This window comes from Puma concolor, chromosome D1, assembly GCF_028749965.1.
Source record: "Puma concolor isolate L17-30 chromosome D1, mPumCon1.1.hap2, whole genome shotgun sequence".
Taxonomy (NCBI): Eukaryota; Metazoa; Chordata; class Mammalia; order Carnivora; family Felidae; genus Puma; species Puma concolor.
The window spans coordinates 3,662,411-3,679,815 of NC_141676.1; the positions used below are offsets into that span (position 1 = coordinate 3,662,411).

The following is a 17,405-nucleotide window of genomic DNA, read 5'->3' on the forward strand; positions in this document are numbered from 1 at the left end:
TTTAAAAGTGGAGACAGAAGACAAAACGCCGAGGTTCTCTGGAAGGACCAGAGCTGTGGGCTGAGAACGAGCCGGAGGCATGGGAGGGGAGCCCGGTGGGGGCGGGCAAGGCCCGTGATGTCAGAAAGGCGGTCAGCGGAGGCCTCTGGGGGGTGAGAGTGGACGCAAGTCAGAAGGAGGAGGCTCGGGCACACGAAGGTCAACCAGCGCAAGCCCCGTGGAGACCGGACATCTGAGCCGTCCCGGTAAAGGCAAGGACGTGGACCCCCAATCAGCGCAGAAGTCCCCTCGCTCTCCATCCTGGTGGACCGAGTGGCCCTGAGCGGTGGCCAGAGGTGCAGCAGGCTCCCCGTGGGCCCGGACGGTAAGCCTATCTTCCCCGGTTCACGCCACCCCTCATCGGAAAGCCAGCTTCCCGCCTCCCTCCCCGAGTCACCCGGCCCCAACCTGACCCAAGCCTGGCTCCAGCTGCCCAGAGTCACCCGTGGCCAGCGACCCCGCCGCACCAGCCCTAGAGTGACGGGTGAAAGTGGAAACTCCCAACTCGGGGTGTCTGGAAGAAATTCTAAATCCTGCCGTCAACCGATCGGGGCTGCTGCCACACTGCCCCCTTGGCTGTGGTTATTTCTCACGGTTCTGGAGGCCGTAAGTCCAAGATCAAGGTGCCAGCTTGGTTGGACTCTTCCTGGTCATGTCCCCCCACGGCCTTCCTCAGTGCATGCACACGGGGAGGGTTCTGGTCCTTCCTCTTCTTAGACGGGCACTGATGACACCATGGGGCCCACTCTCATGACCGGACCTGACCCTAACCACCTCCCGGAGGCCCAGGTCCTGACACTGTTGCGTTGGGGGGGTAGGGCTTCAACATAGGCATTTGGTGGTGGGGGTGGGACAGAAACACCTTGAGTGACTCCCGGCCTTTGCTCCACGGATGTGCGATGGAATTAAATCATTGTCCCTTGCTAGGGAAAGTGGGATCCAGGACAGTAATGCTGCTCCCAGACGCGAGAAGAATCTAGAAGACATGCCTCTCTTTTTACACATGGAGAACTAGGGGCCAGAGGAGTTGTAGGACCTGCTAGGCTCACAGAGTCAGCTGGTGGCCAGGGAGGGGACCTTCCAGTCGGGGGTTTGTCAGAGACTACACACTGTTGACAAAGATTTCCAGCTTTCCGCTTCCTGGGCAACAGGTCGGGCCGTTCTGCTCATCCTTCTTGGAGTCGGGCGTGGCCGCACGACTCCGTCGGCCAGTGACACAGGAGCAGAGGGACTCAGCTCACTTGTGAGCAGAAGTGTTAAGGGTCTGGTCTCCGGGATGGTAGGAGCACCCCTGGAGATGACTCAGGGCCAACAACCCGCAGCCCGTGGGTCAAATGTGGCTCACCACCTGTTTATGTAAATAAACTTTTACTGGAACACAGCCCCTTCGTTTCTGCTCTGTCTGAAGCTGCTTTTGTGCCACAGTAATCGTTGGGGAGTTGCAACAGACACCACGTGGCCCGTGAAACCTGAAACATTTACTCTCTGGCTTTTCACAGAAGCCGTTTGCTGACCCTGCTTTACGGCATCCAGCTCTGGGGGACTGTTTGTTACCGTAGCGTGACCTAGCTGGCTCTGACCGACACACTTTCTAATTATGCTCACAGCTTCTCACTGCCGTGTCATGTGCTCTAACAATTTACAAGACCCTATATTTTGCACAGCGTGCAAAGCTACCGCATCCTGCCTCCACTTCCTGGTTTCTGAGCATCCATTGCCGTCTCCGCCCTGCACGCGGGGAAGGAGGGCCCAGGGAGGCACGTGACCGGTCTGCAGCCACCTGCAGAGCTTCAGCAGGACCCCGACCCCGCATTGAAATGGGGCACTGAGGATTCTTCAGTTGTATCTGCATTGCCGAAGGTAGCACACAGAGCCACGTTAGGAAACCCACGCCCCCCTCCCCCCCACCTCCCGGCAACACCTTTAAGAAAACCAATGAAAAGAGAAGGCCAATCACCCCAGAGCAGAAGTGAGAAGGGGTGACATCTGGCTTCCCTACTCGGCCTGCTCCTCTTCTGCTTCCTATATTTGCTCCCCACGCTCCCCACCTCCCAGGATCCCACGGCCTCTGGAGGGAGCAGCGGTGCAAGGCCACTGTGGCCCTGCCCATACCTGGGCCTTGGTTTCCCCATCTCCGCACACGCACCCTTTTACCTCGTGCGTGTTGCAGAGCCAACCACGATGGGCACAGGGTTGGGGGCACCCTTCTCTGCCCAACCCAGACACAGAAGCTGCTGGAAGGAAACGGGGTCCTGCCTGGCTGTGAGAGGGGGCACCCACCCCGCCGTTCTGCAGCCCTGGCTTCTTCGGCACCTCTTCTCGGATTTCACCCTCGCCTTCCCCGGCGTGGTTCCGACAGGCCTGGGAGCAGGGAGTCCTTGCAGCCTGGAAGGTGGCCCAAAGGTTGAACAGCTACAGGTTTGGACCCGCCCACCTGCTATCTCTAGTCCCATACTTCATACTTTTTTTTTTTTTTAAAACCAAACTCTTAGGCTTATGTAACACACTTGGAAGTCAAGAAGCCAAGGTTCATTATCAACAGCCCAGGAGGGGTTTGCGAAACACTTGCTATGAAGAAATCTTTCCATTGAGAAAAATTCCCCTGGTGCTCATGCCCCCAGTGGTTCCGGCATGTTGCTGAGGGGGTGGGCGTTCAGCAGCTTGAGAAAGGGTGTCCCCGAGGCTCCCGAGCCCACTGCTCTCTCTGCTGGCCGCGTGCCGTGATCCTGCTGCCCGGAAATGGCACGTGACCCTCCCTTTTGTCCTCTAGGCCCGTCGCTGCTGACCTCACCACCAACAACCGATGTCAGACAGGGTTCTCACCATGTGGCAGGCAGAGGGCTGGGCCTCAAATCCCTCGTTTTAGCGGATGCTCACATGACTGAGGGCCAGGTGTCCTTATGCCCATTTTATAGAGGAGGACACTGAGGCTCAGAGAGGAGGCAAGGCGGTGGAGTGAGGGCACCCATTAGCATGCTTCTGCAATGGGTCATTGCAAAAGCAGACACCGCCCCTCCTCCTGATTGAACAGCCACTCCCAAAATATAAGTCCACATGGGCCCCAGGAGTGTGTTTTTTAAGCCACTCGCTGTATCACAAGAGGAAATGAGGGGCTTATCCTGCAGAGATGAGGCCAGCATTCTGCTTGGCCATTTCCCCTCTAGGAGAGCAGATGTGTGGGGTTCTGTGCCTTTCTTCGGCCACACTGCCATTGGGGCCCCCGGAATCTGACGATCAGAGAGCCAGGGCTGGGGGACTACGGCCAGGCCGGCAAACAGCCCTTTCGAAGCATCCCTGCCGGCCCTGCTAAAAGCCCACCGGCCTCGCCCACACACATGCGTTTTCCACCGGGGCTCTGGAAACCGGAGCCCGTGCAGATCCAAGGAGACGACATCGTGCCGGTCTGGGCCACGGCTACAGATTCAGACCGTGCAGCCGAGGGGCCCCAGCCTCAGAGGGAACTCAATGAATTTGTCGGGGAACTGAAAACAGATGATTTCAATCAGCGGGGGTAAAAAAATGACTTCATGGCCACAGTTGACTGAGGGAGGCAGAGTTTGGCGGCCAGGCCCTGCCCGGGAGGCGCTTCCAGAAACCCCGTCCTGCTCCTCAGCACACACCACCCCCCCAGCCCCCAGCCCCAGCCCCCAACCCGGGCCTTCCCTGCAAGGCCCCTGCGTGCAGCGGGAGGGCCAGGAATCGAGAACAGGACGGAAGAGCGGTGGCCCCAACAAGGACCGCGAGGCTCGGAGATAACCCGGCGCACCCCGCCCCCGAGCTTCCTCTCCGCGGCCGCTTTCATGAATGGCTCAGCTTCCCAGACAGCCGATTGGCTGAGCCGCCGGGAGCGCGGCCCAATCAGCGGCTGCGGAGCGCCGGAGGCTCCGCTTGGGGCCTCGGTCCCCGCAAGCGTGAATGGAGCTGCCTGGGCTGCCACGGCCACCGCGCCTCCCCCCAACCCCTGGCCTCCCCAGCGGACCCCCCTCCCCCAGCGGCGAGAGGAGGAGGAGGAGAGGATTTTTTTTTTTTTTTTTTTTAATTCCTCAGACTGCTCAGGGCTCTGGTACGATTGTGTCATTCCGAGGCTTGGCCGCCGCTCCTGACAATAGCCCTCGGGCTTCCCTGCCGGGTTGTCATCCAAGATCTTGTGACAGGGCAAGGGCTTGGGTGGTTAGAAATTCATTGCTTTGCCTAGGATCCGGCCTGACTCCACTTCCAGGGAAAGGCGGGCTGCCAGGGGACAAAGTCAAGGGGTTGGGAAGAGGTGGGCCCCCTTTTCCCACCGGCGCGAGGGGTTCCTGGCACGTGCAAACCGCTGGGAGCTTCTCCTGCAACCCGGAGGGGCTTGGTCAGCCCCCCCACCCCACCCCACCCCTTGGTCCCTGGCCCTGTCCTAGCTGCATATGCTGCGTGCATGTGAGGGCTGGGGCCGTCTGGGGAAGCCAGCCGTTAGCTGCATTTCCTGTTAAGTAGGAAAACATGTTCTGTTTGCTGATGTTAGAAAGAAGGCATGTGTTTACAAATGCTCATTGGGGAGAGCCTGGTGAACAGGCCCACTTCCGGCCTCCCCTTCCCAGAGAAGGATTGTCTGGTTGACGGAGGGGGCGGGCGCTCTGAATGGAAAGACCCCCTTGCCCAGGAAAAGCAGACTCAGCTGAATTCAAAAGTGATACAGGGAACTCTCTCGTGAGGTGGGCTGAGGCCACGTAAGGAGGGCCTTGAGTGCCAGAGTGAGTCCTGGGGAGGTCTGGAAAGTTGGCCAGCCAGAGAGGGGGTGCTGCTTCCTTCTCCAGGGGCTTCTCTGTCGGTCCACCTACCACCTACCCCGTGCCTGGCTGCGGCTCACCATTTCAGGAGCTGCAGCGTTGGAACTATGCAAACGGCTTTCTGGAACTTCTTGGAACTAGCCTGCATTTTTAAAGAAGACAAAACGGGTTCAGAGTAATCTGCAAAGAGCGGGGCACAATTGAAGCGGCAAGCCCGGAGCGTGAACCCTCAAGCTGGAGGTGAAGCATTCCTCCATTGTTCACGGAAGCACGGGGAACCTCACTGCCACAGAACGGACGTGAGCGTCGAACCACAAAATTCCGGCAGGGCCCTGAGCTTCCAGGCTTGGTGCAGACTCACGGCTGCAGCGACTGGGGTCCTACCTGGTGAGAGATGTGTCTGTTCCCTCATTTCTAGGAGCCAGACTCCAAATTCCCAGGTGGCGGCTGCACAAGGCCACGGGGGTGGGGAGAGGCGGGGCCGGGCCCGAGGGATTCTTGCAGGTTCTGCATTATAAGCATCTGTTTTCACCTTCTATTGGACAGTTCCTAAACTTTTTAGTCTCCGGGTCCACTTGCATTTTTAAAAGTTTTCAAGGACCCCAAAGCGATTTTGTCGGTATGGGTTTCATCCACAGATATTTACTGCCTTAGAAATTAAAATGAAGGAAAACAACGTAAAACCACAAAAGTATATAAGCACACACTCCATTAGCCATCATGGTGACGATGTCATAAATGCATGCCGTCTCTGGGAAACTCCGTTATATGCGCAAGAAAGAATGAGAGGGAAAGAGGCAGCTAACGTCTCAGTGTTACCATGAGAATGATGTTGACCTCTCAGACCTCCCCCACACACATTTGGAGAACCGCTGTTTTGGTTTGTAGGGAGAAGTCCCAGGCTGCCTGGCTTCCTTGTGGCTGGGCCTGGCCCTGTGACAGCCTGGCCAGCGGGCTGTGAGCCGGCCCCATGGTGTCTCGGGGGTGCCGTTCATATGGAGCACACGAGACTAGAGCGGCCTGGACAAGTGCGGCATGATCGCTCTGTGAGCAAGGGCCACGTCCCGCCTGTGAAAGGAAAGCAGTGACCCCTCCCACAGGCTGGGATATAGCCAAGGACGCAGGTCAACTCAGAGCTTGTAGACCAAGGGCAGCCCCTTAGAGGTCGGGGAGCCCGGGTCACTAGTTCCGTCAGACCTCCCCATTTGTCCCAGATGGCTTACCTGGGTTCCTCTGGGAAGGAGAAATCAACCGCCCGCTGTAAGCTACGGCGTTGGGGACTTTCTTACCACACTAGCCTAATTTGCGTCCTGATCGGTACATCGATCATTTTTACACATCTGGGCCCGAGCCTTGGGCTTTCTGATTTCACGATATTTGCCAGGTGGATGAGCTTTCTGTCGGTGGGAAACACATCCTCGGGAGGGCTTGGGGCTTGAGCTAGAAGCACGGGTTGGTGGAACAAGGAACCACAGCGACAGCGGGCTCCGTTGCATGAAACTGGCTTTGGGGCTCAGTGGGGAGCCAGGGACCTGGGTGCACCTTTGATTTTTTCCCAGGGCTCACTTCCCCCACTCTTTGCTCTCCTCGAGAGGTTTGCGAGAGGCCGAGGAGGGTGGCTTATGGAGGTGAGGCCATAGCCTGAGAGGCTGTCGCCCAGTTGGACGTCAGAATAGAAACAGTTCCATTTGTCTCTTGGGGCTGAGGGACACTGTGGGAGCCCGAAGCGGCAGGTCACAGGGTGAGAGATCCAAGGCCTAGTACACATATACAACCCCCAGACCAGCGGGGTTTGCCTGGCAGATGGATGGCCTTTGTGTTTCTGGAAGAACAGAGTCACCCTATACCAGCACACAGGTTATTTGTGGACACAGAGAATGCTGATGTGGTACTTTTTTTTTTTTTTTTAAGTTTATTTATCTATTTTGAGAGACAGAGAGAGAAAGAGGAAAGGAGGGAAGAAGGGGAAGAGAGAGGAAGACAGAGAACCCGAAGCAGCCTCAGCATTGTCAGTGCAGAGCCCAACTTGGGGCTCCGTCTCAGAAACCAGGAGATCATGACCTGAGCCAAAATCGAGAGTCAGACGCTTAACCAACTGAGCCACCCGGGCGCCCCACTGAGCCGGTACTTTTAAGGGAAATTGCTAGGTATTTACTAGTGTGCAAGTTAGTAAGGGCTCCCAAGAGTTGGTTTTTATAAACAAAAACCAGTATGGTCCTATAATGTGCCTTCTAGCGGCCTTCTTGCCAAAGGAGGGCAGGGGAAGGATGGGTGGGATGTGAGGCTTAAGCCTCTCTTAAGCATATCAGAAAACCCTGGGAGGGCCTGTGGGTGCCCAGGATGCCTTTGGCAGAAAGGATCAGACTCTGCTAATGGCCATCTGTATTCTCTTGAAGAGGCTGGGTGGGGTGACCTGAAGGGAACCTTGAATCTGCAAACAAGCTCATGGAGGGGGGGAGTATCCGATCTGAATCCTGAAGGATGGGCAGGACCTGGGCATCTGATCATGATGAGAAAGAGCCATCCAGGTGGTGGGAACGGCAAAATGAGGGCCTGAAGTGGGATTTGGGATCTGCCCCTTGGAAACCGAGCATGGTTCTCTCTTTGTCTCACCAGGTTTTTGCTCACCTCCGGGACCGAAGTTCCTGGGAGCTGGGATCAGGTCGTACACATCCGGCAGCCCCCCGGCAGACTGCAGGACAGCAGACAGCGCTCAGGGGACGGTCCCAGAGCTGCACAAGTCAGACGGGCACCTAGGGAAGAAGGAAGGACCAGGTAAGGAGGTGAGGCATGTCCCAGAAGGGGTGGAGTTGGGTCCCTCTCGATGGAGGAACAAGCCTGCAGGCCTTTCTGCCCGTGAGAAGCCGGGCTGCCTTCCTATTCCTTCTTCAGATGTGACGCGGTACGAGGATGGCCGGGAGGGGGAGGGAAGCTTGTGTGAGTCGTGGGCGCCATGCGGCCACTTCACAGGGCGGAGGTTTCTAGAAGAACCTGGCCCGTCATTCTTGAACTCCTCTGATTTTCATTTATTGAGATATTACTGTCCTGAAGGAAGCTGCACTCCTGCTCCTGAGCCTGAACTTCTGGAAAAGAGGGCAGCTGGTGGGGGGAGGGGGGGAAGGGGGGCGGGAAGAAGGGCTCGTATGCGTCCTGGGCAGCCGTAACAAATCGTCACACGCTGAGTGACTTAATACGACAGCCGTTTATTGTCTCCGGGAGGTCAAAAGTCCAAGATCAAGATCAAGGTGTCGGCAAGGTGGGTTCCCTCTGAGGCTGTGCGGGTCCCAGGTCCCTCCCGCAGCTGCTGGTGGCTGCCAGTGACCCTGGGCTTCCTCTGCCGGCCGAGGCACAGCTCCAGCCTCCGCGTCTGTCCTCACGTGGCCGTCTCCGGACTCCCCTCGTCCCGTCTTCTTCTTCTCAGGACACTCGTCGCTGTGGACGTAGGGCCCGCCCGAATCCTGGATGATCTCACCTTGAGATCCTTATGTTAATCACATCCGCAAAGACCCTTTTCCCAAATGAGGTCACGTTCCCAGGTTCCGGGCGGACATACCTTTGCGGAGGGGGGAAGGGAGGAGGCCCCTGTTTGACTGGAAGAGGCAGGGGCACTGCCCGGGGACAACCGGAAGGCTTGCCAGAGGAGAGGGTGACGAGCAGGGTCTGGAGGGGAGGCACGCTGCCGGGCGGAAGGGGAGTGGACAGGGATGCTGGCGCCCTGGGAAGATCCTGGGGGCAGCTTGAAATGTCCACCGAGAATGCAGCATGAATTTCAGTTTGTCTGCTTCGCTGTGCTCCTGAAGAGGCGGCCCCGAGGGACACGTGTCTTCCCCGAGTCAGTGCCCGGTCTGCCCAGGCATCAGCGGTGGGTATGGAAGCTGATTTCGTTTGTACGCTTGTCTTTGTGTCCAGGCCCGGCTGCGCTCGGCCTGCCGGGACCTCCCTGGGGCTCCCACGCCCCCCACAGCTCGTCTGTCCCGCGGGCACCCCTCCAGGTCCCAAATACCTGCCCCCTCTCCCCCCCCCAGCACCACTGGGCCGTCGGGGCCGCGGGCCGTCCAGACGCTGCCAGGACCTCACCTTGGTTCCGGAGCCAATTTCTGGCGCATCAGGGAACAAGAGGGGCCTTCAGCTCCTCGCTCTGGAAAGGCTGAGGTTTGCACAGCCGGCCACACCTGCGTTGCCCCGGAGGGGGACGGCCAGCTGACCCCACGCCACACCCGCGTGGACAGCACGGGGATTTCGCAGCACAGGCGCAGTGTTGCATTCAGTGTCCCCAAAGGGACGGGGTGCACAGAGGAGGGGGACTGAGCCCACCCCTGCAAGCTGTTGGCCTTACCCTAGTCCTTGAATCCCTGACTCGGTTTTCCATGGGTGGAACGGGGCCATCTGCCTTCGTGGTGGGGCTGCAGCACTACCCTTCACTTGAAGCTCTCCCTGGCCCTCTCCGGTCGATCAGGCCGTACATTCTGGGTTGTGCGAGGAAAGGGGGCCCGCCTGGACCCCAGTGTGGGGAAGGGGAGGGACGTGGTATTCAGAGGGAAGCAGGCTCCTTCCAGGTGAGGCCCCGCCTCCCACCCTGCATGGCCTCACCTTCAAAGGAAGGCTGTGCCCCTGCTCTCAGATCCCAGACCCACCACCAGGGCCCCTCTGGGGCCTGTGATAAGAGGCCTGGTTGCTTCCGGCCCCGTCAGGGTTGTTTCACTCTGACTCTGTCTCCTCTCCTCTGAGGCCTCTGCCCAAAGCCAGGGTTCCGCTAGCAACGGGCCCTCGCGAGACAGGGTGCCGAGAGCACCCACAGTCCTCTGGACGGCTTTGGGGAGCTTGTCACTAACGAAACAGCTGCCCCTGGGGCCCGCCAGGCCGAGCTTGAAACTGGAACAGGATGTCTGGGCTGCAGAGTTCTCTTTCGGTCTCTGTGTCTCTGTGCGTCCCTCCCTCTCCCTCCCTCTCTGCCTCTCTCCCTCTCCCTCTGGCTTTCCGTCTCTCCTCCTGTCTCTGCAAATGTTCCCTTTGCCTCTGAGTGCAGAACAGCCACCTCCAGTTCCTTTGAATGGGGAGCTCTGGGAAGCACGGGCCCCTCCGCAGGGACCTGGGCCGCGGCTTTATTCATTCCCCTGGTTAATTAACAGTGAATGCCATGGCCCTGGGAACCCAGCGGCTGAGGGGCTGGAGGGAAGGGCAGGAGGGCCCGGGGCAAACATAACAAGCCCCCCTCCCTCCCCCCACCGTGGGGGTCAGCAGCATGGGTGGCTTATCACATTCTTGGGATGCCAGGCCTGGAGGGCTGGGCGGCCATTTGTCTACACCTGTTAGCCCCTCTTGGCTGTGAGAACCGCCCCAGGGACTAGGCAGCTCTGGGGCCAAGTCGTGGACTGGTGACACTGCCCACCCCCCCACCCCCATGAGGCGGGTGACTGGATCGAGGGAGGGGTGGGCACTGCCTCCAGAGTCCGGTGCGGCCCTATGGGGCTCATTCAAGTGACTCCCCCCGCCCCCCGCCCCCGGGAGCCTCAGTTTCTTCCCGGGAAGTGGAGGTCATGATGGTGGAGCCCCCCGCCCCCACCCCGGCTGCGCGTGCGGTCTAGAGGTAGGGCCTGTGAGGGCAGCCAGGGTCTGTCCTTTGCCCTCCCATGAAGCCCCAGGACTGTGGCGAGCACGGCCCGTGTGGTGTCGGGCCTAAAGTGTGTCTGGCCCCAACTCAGTTTGTGGAGCTTGTCCAACCCAGCTAACCCCAGGACTTCTGCCCTGCAGAAGAGAGAAAGACAGATAACAGTAATATTAGTGTTGAGGGGCTAAGGACACCAGGGGCCATAGACTGGGCTATCAGCCCCAGAGATGGGGGGAGGGGCGGGGGGGGGGCGGGGAGGACGTGTCGGGGGTGCTGATGCGTGAGGATTGTCGTCTGGGTTTAAAACCCAGAGAGAGGGTCCCGTGGCCCTCAGTCCCACAGCTATGGTGGAAGAACATTCCAGAAAAGCTTTCTGGACTTGACGTGATCCGTGCATCTGTCCGGTTTCGTGGTCCGTCTCCCCCGCCAGAACGTCGGCCTCACGAGGACAGGTGCTTCCGCAATTCCTGTGGTGCTGGCTCACTTTAGAGAGTTAGCAGACGGTCGCTGAACTGTATCGTATGATAGGATTCAATGTTCTACGACGAGCATATGATATGGTCTGCAGAGGCACGACGCAAGACACACGCTGGTGGGGCGGCCAAGGTTTCGAAAGCCCCTTGGTCACTTGGTGACTCGGGCACCGCAGCCCCTGGCCACCCTCTGAGTGGGTGGAAGGCAGTCTGGAGGCCCAGACGACCCCACACCGACAAAGACCCAGAGGCCACAGGGCGGCAGGGCACCCAGGCCACATTCCCTGTAAAGCCTCTGCATGTTTTGGCCCTGAGAGCTGACACCAGATAAACTGACGACACCCGCCCAAATGAACAGCTTTGGCCCCATTTCCGTCTCCCAGGGACCCCTTCTTTCACGGTTACCCATTCCCCAAATTTACTTCCCAAAAGCCTTTGTCTGGCAGGCTCCAGTGGCTTATGAAAAGGGGTTTGCCAGGGAATTTGGGGCTATTTAAGGACTCCTGACGTGGCCTGGAGGCACTGCCCAGGGGACAAAGCCTTTATCTCTTCCTTCGAATTCAGAAGATCAGATTAACGGCCTAAGAGTCTCCAAACGCTGTCCTGTCGCTGCCCCAGTGTTTAGCTAATTTGGAGGCAGAAGAGAGGGATGGACACAAAAGGGGAAGGACAAGTGTAAAAAAAAACAAAAACCCTCAGGAATGCACCTGCCCGCTGCCCACCCCATGGGAATTCTCAAGGGGGTGGCGGGACCTGGCCCCTGCCAGGTGCCTTCGTTCCCGGAACCTGGGGTTGGCAGGCAGGGGACTCAGGGAGGGTGAGCGTTTGCCTGTGGTCACACAGCGGCCATTCAAGTGTCTGGGGCTACCTGATGCCTGTATTTCCTGCGAGATCCCAGGCAGGCGATCCCTGCCTGGGAGGGTCTGGTCCGCAGGGGCTCCCCATTCAATACAGGGCTCTCCGCCTCTGGGGTCTTCCCCCCACCCCGTGACCAGCAGCCTCCAGGCCCTGAATTCTGGCGTGGGGTCTGATTCCGGTTCCCTGCGCGCCCTCCCTCCGGGGAGAGTCACGGAGGGTGTATTTGGGCCCTGGGGGTGGGGGGGGGGGTTGCCACGGAGGCTGGGCATTTGTGATCAGGAAGCAGGAGGCCAGAGGCCCCCCCTCCTGGGAGCCCCCACCTTCGCCCCATTCCTGAGCCCAGGCCTCCTGCTGGGCGCCTTTGTCTGTCCTTGAGTTTCACAGGCCTCCCCGGCCTTTTTTCTGCGGGTCTCAGGTTTCATCTCTTGCCGGGAGGATCCTTCCAATTCTGGAACCAGTGACCTCCCAGAAGGTGGGTATTCCCACCCTCTGGAATTCATCCTGGGGCCTGCTCCCCCAGGGCCTCATGTTAGAGGCCTGGACGCGGCAGTAGAAGGTCTGGGCAGGGGGCTGTCCACCGGGGCAGTGCTGGGTTGGGGGGCATGGGCCCTGGGTTCGTTTCTTTGCGGATCTGAGCATTTAATTTTCAAATCAGAACGTCAGAGGCCAAGAGGTTTCCGAATGGGAAACGTAGAAAACCCAGAAAGGAGAGAGGCCCACCCTAGTGTGGGATTGCCAGAGCCCCACAGGGGTCTTAGAGGCCAAGCAGGGTGCAAAGGGCAACCCCTCCCCGGCTGTGCCTCCCCGCTATGCCTCTGTCTCCCGTGTTTCAGACCTGGCATGGGGTGGGGGGGAGAGGGGGCTCCTCTTCCCATGCACCCCCCCCCCCCACGCACTTCCTGCCCCTCGGACCCACCTGTCCAGCATCTGTAGGCCGCACTCTCTGTGGACCAGTCCCCCTTGGCCCACAACCCACCCAGTCACCTCCCGGGTGAGAGCCGGTTTTTCACCGCCTCACCCCTCCACCTGCCCTGCTTCTCTGCTCACCACTGCTTCCCCTCCCCGCTGCAGCCTAAGCCCCGGGCCACCGGCCCCACCGGAAGGGCCCTCGTCAGTGGTGACAGCCGCCTCTATGCTGGCAGATCCAGAGGCCTCTTCCAAGTTCCTCACTTTCCTGGAGGCTGGGAGTCCACCCCGGCGGCCACTCCCTCCTTCCAGCATATTCTTCTCTTGGCTTCTCCCTGCTCCCCTCTCCTCCTTTTGCTTCCGTACTGGCCCTCTCCAGACCCCACGGCGGCAAGGCTTTGGCGGGGGCCTGTCTCGAGCCAGGTACCAAGGTGGGGCTGGGGATACCGCGGAGTCTGGAACACACGCCCCTGACCTCTGGGGCTTTTGGTCCCGTGGGATTGCCCGGTCCTCTGGTTTGGTGCACGCCTGCTTCTCTTCTCACTGCCCTTCTTCCTGGTGATGTCATCAGTTCCCATGGATTTAAATATCCTTAAGCTGATGACTTCCAAATTTGTCTCTGTAGCTGTGACCTCTTCTACGAGCTTCGACCCACATATCCGGCTGGCCGCTCGGCATCTCCTTTGGGGTCTCCCAGGCATGTCAGATAGATCACGGCCGAACTGGACTTTTGGATTTTCTCCCCAGTTCTTTCCCAGCCACTCCCATCCACCCCGTCTTCCCCATCTCAGCAAACCCTCCACTCGCTGCATCCAGAAGCTTCTACGCTCTCCTGGCTTCTTCCCTTCCGTGTCCACTCTCAGGAATTCATCCACAGACCCTGAGCGTCCCAGCTCTGCACTTCCTCTCTGTCCTGCCCTTGTCCCTCCTGGGGGCCTGCCTGGGACACAGCAGAGTTCTCCAGGGGACCACCACCCAACAAGGTCCACCTCCACAGAGCTAGGGCCCTGCAGGCCTCACACGGCTTCCCCAGCCACTACCAGGGAGTGAGAGGCTGTCCAGCCCCCCAGGGACCCTTCAGACCACATCCTCATCCCAACCTTCCTCCTGCTGCTTTCTCAGGGCACTCAAAGCACAGCTGTCTTCTAGCCCAGGGTGCAGGGGAGGGTGGCTTCCAGCTCGTTCGCAGAGAAAGGGAGCAAACAGAACCTGAAGTAAGGAGCGAGAAGGTACGAGCAAGAGGGAGGGAACTGGACAAGTGGGCCATTCCTGCCACGACTTCAACTTTTAGGGTATTCTTTCTTCCAACAGGATATTTATTGAGCATCTACTGTGAGATGGTTCCTACACCAGGTGCTGGGAGCAATGCTGACAGGACTAAAGGCTGTGCTGTCCAGGGGAAAGACAGACAGTAAACAAAGCCCTGCTTGCTGGGTTGCACTGCACCCATTTATTCTACCAATGAGAAGCAGAGGTTCTACAAGGGTAATTGACTTGCCGATGGTCACACAATAAAGGGGGAAGGGCCAGGGTTCAAAGCCATTTACCCTCTGTCCATCCATCCAGCTGTCCATGCATCCATTCACTCATCCACCTACCCATCCATCTATCCATCCATCCATCCATCCATCCATCCATCCATCCATCCACCTACCCACATGCCCATTCATCCACCCATTCATCTATCCACCCACCCATCCATTCATCCATCCATCCACCTACCCACATGCCCATTCATCCACCCATCCATCTATCCACCCACCCATCCACCTATCCATCCATTCATCCATCCATTCAGCCATCCACCCATCCATCCACCTACCCATCCAACCATCCATCTACCCATCCATCTATCCATCCATCCATCTATCCACCCACTCATCCATGTATCCATCCATCATCCATTCATCCATCCATCCATCCACCTACCCATCCATCTACCCATCCAACCATCCATCCACTCATCCATCTATCCATCCATCATCCATCCATCCACCTACCCACATGCCCATCCATTCATCCATCCACCCACCCATCCACTCATCCATCCATCCACCTACCCATCCATCCACCTATCCATCCATCCATTCAACCATTTACTCATTCATCCATTCACTAAGCACCTGCTATGCCCCTACTATGCCCTTAGTGTTGGGGCCTATGCTAGGTGATAGGAGTAAAACAGAGGACAAAAGAGGAAGAATCTCTGCCTTTACGAGGGTCACATTCTGGGAGGGAGGAAGGAAAAAACATCCAGATTAGTCAGACAAGTAAATGATACAATTACAAAAATGATCAGGGGTCACCTGGAAGAGAAGTAGCTGGCATGTAAAGGGGCATATGCACACGTGTGTTCCTGTGTATATGTGTTTGTGTCTCTGTGTGTTCCTGTGCACGTGTGAGTGCATGCATGTGCACATGTGTCCGTGTGAATGTGCATGTGACTGTGTGTGTGTTTGGGTATCTGTGTGTGTACGTGCATGCTTGTGTGTATGAGGGAGGGTGTGTGTGTGTGTGTGTGTGTGTGAGTGTGTGTGTGTGTGTACATTCCCAGCAGAGGGACAAGTGTGAGCAGAAGCTCTGAGGCAGGAGAACGTTGGGGGGATGTGCTCTACGGGCAAAAACAAGATGGGGGCATTGGGGCTTGAGGAGGAGGAAGAGGCAAGTTGAGGCCAGGCTGTGAAATGCTGTGAGCACGATAAAGAGCTTGGCTTTATTTAAAATGCAAAGGAGGGGCGCCTGGGTGGCTCAGTCGCTTGAGCGTCCGACTTCGGCTCGGGTCACGATCTCGCGGTCTGTGAGTTCAAGCCCCGCGTCAGGCTCTGGGCTGACGGCTCAGAGCCTGGAGCCCACTTCGGATTCTGTGTCTCCCTCTCTCTCTGCCCCTCCTCTGCTCACACTCTGTCTCTCTCTCAAAAATAAATAAACGTTAAAAAAAATTTAATAAAAAAAAACAAAATGCAAAGGAGTCCTTATAGGGATTCCCCTGAGATTAAAAAACAAGCCAACAAAAATCTGTCTTCTGTAGGGAGAATGGACTGGAAAGGGGACGTGAGTAGAAGGAGAGGCCGTGGCACCTGCCCAGGCAGGACGAGACAGAAGAACCAAACACACGCAATGAGCCTCCAGCAAGGAAAACCAGGTCTAAGCCAAAAACAACCCTGCGGGGACTCGTGGCAGATTAGATATTACAGAAAAAAAGAATATGAACCTGAAGACATAGCGGTAGAAATTCTCCAAAATGCAAAAGAGGAGGAACAGAAGGCAGGTGAGGGAGCACCGAGCGCCGGCGCGTTCTGGCACAACATCGGGCTGCCCGACACGCGTGCGGTCGGGGTCCCTGGCGAACCGCACGAGATGTCACCACTTGCCCTTTAGAAGATCTAAAATGGAAAAGACTCCCCACTCTCCGTGCCGGTGAGGGTGCGGGCGACCGGCACTCCCCCACGGTGTGGGGGAGCGGGTCAGAGCGTCCGTCCGCTCTGGAAAACCTTCCGGCGGATTCTCCTAAAGCTAAGCGTACGTGCGTCTGCCATGTGACCCGGCCACCCTTCCCGGGAATTTACCGAAGGGACATGGAAGGAGACGGCCTCCTAAAGCCTTGTGCACAAACGTTTGTGGCAGCTTTATTTGTAACAGCCCCAAACCGGAAATGACCCGGTGCCTTCCGGCAGGGAAATGGCAAGGAAAGGCCTTGACATTTGGGAGTGGGGGTCGGGGGGTGGGGGGCGGGGTGGTGTGTTTTTCAGCTGTTGGAGAAAGAACCATGCCTGGCACCCGGGTTCTGATCTGCCCCTTCCACTGTTTCCCGGAGTGCCCTTGGGCCAGTGGCATCCCCATCGGAGCCTTGGATTCTCCTCTGCGAGCCGTGTCCTGAGTCTGCCTGACCCAGGAGGCCCTGGACAGTCGGCGTGCGATCGCTGGTGGGGAGCTCCGGGCCAACTGTGAAGGGCTCAGCGCGGGGAGGCAGCAGGTGACGGGGTCTCGGCGTCCCTGGGGCCCCTGAGCCCAGGAAGGCGGGAGGGAGCCTGGGAGGCTGGCTGGCTCCGGGCTTGAGGCCCGCTGAGTACGGGTCAGCTGGACAAGCGGGGAGGCCACAGCAGGCAGCGGGGCCCGGGCCCTGAAGGGTTGTGTGTGTTGAGCGCAGTGGGCAGGGGCAGGGGTCATGTTTAACCACAGGAGAGCCCAGGGCAGTGCCTCCTGGCCACAAAGCTGTCCAAACGGCGTGGGCGGGCGGTCCTTTGGATGGTCCTGGGACAGAATAACAAGGCCCTGGTCACTCACCTGACTGGTCACACAGGGGCAGTTTGAGAGGACAGAGAGGTAGCACCGGCCCCCAGGGGGGTGGGGATGATCGGGGTAGGGGGGAGCCCAAAGCCTGCCACAGAGCTCGGGGAGGAGGGCAAGCGCCTCGCCCAGGGCCAGCCGGGCCCAGCCCCCTCCCCCCCGGGCCCTCTCCGCTGGCGGCCAGTCCCGCGGGGCCTCGGCCGGGAGACACAGCCCGGGCTCTGCGGGGGCGTCCTTGGGGATCTGCCCGAGTCCCCACTTCACGTGCTGCGCTGATGCATTTCAGAGGCCCCCCCCCCCCCCCCCGTGCCCAGCACATGGCAGGTGCCCACCCCGCCCCCAGCACCACGTGCTGGACCAACGGCAAACGGGCCAATGACGGAAGCAGTGAGCACAGCTTCTTTCCGCACCTCTAGATTGCGAGCTTTTCTGGAGCAAACTCTGCACCTGGGTCAGGAAAATTATTTG

At 58.5% G+C, this 17,405-nt stretch overlaps 2 long non-coding RNA genes across 5 annotated transcripts; one reads left to right on the forward strand and one right to left on the reverse strand.

The window, feature by feature from the left end:
- Positions 1-4,143: 4,143 nt before the first annotated feature.
- On the reverse strand, positions 4,144-9,722 carry LOC147576317 (uncharacterized). Of its 4 annotated transcripts, XR_015240659.1 has the most exons (6): positions 9,396-9,722; positions 9,142-9,299; positions 8,883-8,977; positions 8,359-8,531; positions 4,886-8,237; positions 4,144-4,269 (listed from the first exon to the last, which is right to left on the reverse strand). It is a non-coding gene; the product is annotated as an uncharacterized LOC147576317 (long non-coding RNA). The 4 variants fall into 4 exon arrangements; XR_015240660.1 differs by having other exon boundaries at positions 8,883-9,299; positions 9,440-9,722; XR_015240661.1 differs by having other exon boundaries at positions 8,883-9,271.
- Positions 5,084-16,348, forward strand: LOC147576318 (uncharacterized). Its single transcript, XR_015240662.1, has 3 exons — positions 5,084-5,192; positions 7,422-7,580; positions 15,679-16,348. It is a non-coding gene; the product is annotated as an uncharacterized LOC147576318 (long non-coding RNA).
- Positions 16,349-17,405: the final 1,057 nt, after the last annotated feature.